A 2,212-nucleotide genomic window follows, 5' to 3' on the forward strand; every position below is an offset into this window, starting at 1 on the left:
GTAAGTTACTTCATGTTTCTCTATTCTTACATTTAGAGTTCTTACGTGTTTTTTTTCTTCTGCATTTTAATAGCATAGGATCGATAGTAGAAGTAACATATTTCAGAAACCTTCGTTGAAAATCCTGATCACATGTGATTAATTATGCTTTCCGACGACGTACTGAAGCGTTTCAAATCGAAATAAATGAAATGTTTCTCAAATGTTCTAAATTCAAACTTTAACCATTGCATGGTAGTTGTTCAATTCTGTTTTAATCGCAAGCTTGCACTTTCCAGTACCATTATTGAACAGTCATACGAAGTCATGATCATTTTTAATTTTGGCGTTTCGGGTGTTTTTTGTTGTTGTTGTTTTTTTTTTGTTTGTTTTTTTTTTTTGGGGGGGGGGGGGGGGGAGTTTCCTTTTTTCTCTCTTTTGCAATTATAAATAATTGAATATTAAAAATATACATATAAGTTAGGTTAATGTTACATTCTTTACCATTAATTTATTTTATTTCTATTCACAGTTCATTGGAAATCGAACATCATTTTATGAGACGATAACTAAACATTACGAGATGCTTAATCGTTTGAGTGACAATCTAGAACAACTTTCTAAAACAGCTGCTGATAAATATGCAAAACAGAAATTGCTGGAAATCCAAGGCCTAGTTTATGATGACATGTGTTCCATTAAAATTGAATTGAAATCTCAATATGAAGATCCTAAATTTGGCAAAGATAAACCGGGTGGAGGAAAAAGTTTTCAAATATGACAACATTTTGTGAGCAACAGAAAGCGGAAAATATTTAAGGATGTTAAATTGGTTATTTCAGGTAGCAGGACTATCTCATTTCATTGTATTCAATTGTCGTAAATTACATTTGAAACGCTTTGACATGCTATTTATCATGAATAAGATCTTCAGAAAAAAAAAAAAAAACAAATAAAAAAGAACAAAATCTAGGCCATAATCATATTGGGTGCTATTTAATGTTATTGCTTACACAAAAGGATACTAACTTAAAAAAGCTACTAGAACTGTTTTTCGGTGTTATTGTTGCCTTTTAATTATTAACGTTATTAGCTGTTGTTGAAAATTTATTTTATATATAAACAGATAACAAAAATGTCAAATATTACCAACAAATAGACAACATACCAACTATTTATTGATTAAAGATCAATTTTAAAATATGTTTTCGTACTTTATATCTACGCTTAGCCTACTGAACGCGCCAATAAGTAAGATTTTTACAAGGTTTAAGATCATTGTTTTATGGTAAGTATTTGAAAAGCTTTCTTAATAAGCAAAAATAAAAATATATATCAATTACGCTTTGACCAATAGTAAATAATACTGTATTTTTGGCCAACAAAGTTTACACAATTAAAAGAAAGGGAACTTTAAATGATTCACATGAGCTGTTGAATTTTTTTCGTTCAATTATCCCCGTCTTTTTGAAAAAACGTTAGCAATTAAAACATGTTAGAGAAGGAAATCATACCCATTATACATTTTTTTTTTTTAAAATAAATTTTTAAAATAAAAAAAACAAACACACTTTTCTTTTCCACATGTAAATTTCATGACAATTTAGTTGACAGATATTTGAACAATTTTGAAACAAACAATAGCTGTAATTCAATAGCTATTGTTAATGTTGCAAATCATATATTGCAGCAAATTAAACAGTCACTCAAATGAGGATATGGAATATATGTAAATAGTAATTGGAAATTGCATGATGATAATCAATCACGGATTACATAATTTAATATTTCTGCAATAGAAGCACCCGACATTGCGACACTCCTTGCGTATAATTTATCGCAATAAATAAAAAAAATTCATTGATATGATTGATGTGTTGAGGGTACTTAAAACATTTAGTTTTACCGCTTTAACATTTTTACCATTTTACTACGCAGAAAACAATATTTTCTGGAAACACATTTGTTACTTTTAAATTCATTGTTTGAGATGGAAATACATTATTGCGTTGATCGAAGGGATTGAAGCTTCTTGAATGTTTCTTTTTAAACTTCTTTGATAGACAAAAAGGCTTTTCTTCGCAGCTTATGAAATTATTTTCAATATTTTTATGTGCACATGTTTATTTTTACCTATTTGTCTACCAGTTAGTATGTAGGTACATAAGTCATTTGTAAGTGGTGTAACCCCCAAAAAATTGTCTGCAAAATTTTTCTTAATTAAAATTTTAAT

The sequence above is a fragment of the Ruditapes philippinarum genome, unplaced genomic scaffold (genome assembly GCF_026571515.1).
Source record: "Ruditapes philippinarum isolate M1 unplaced genomic scaffold, ASM2657151v2 ctg11791_1_1_1_1, whole genome shotgun sequence".
Taxonomy (NCBI): Eukaryota; Metazoa; Mollusca; class Bivalvia; order Venerida; family Veneridae; genus Ruditapes; species Ruditapes philippinarum.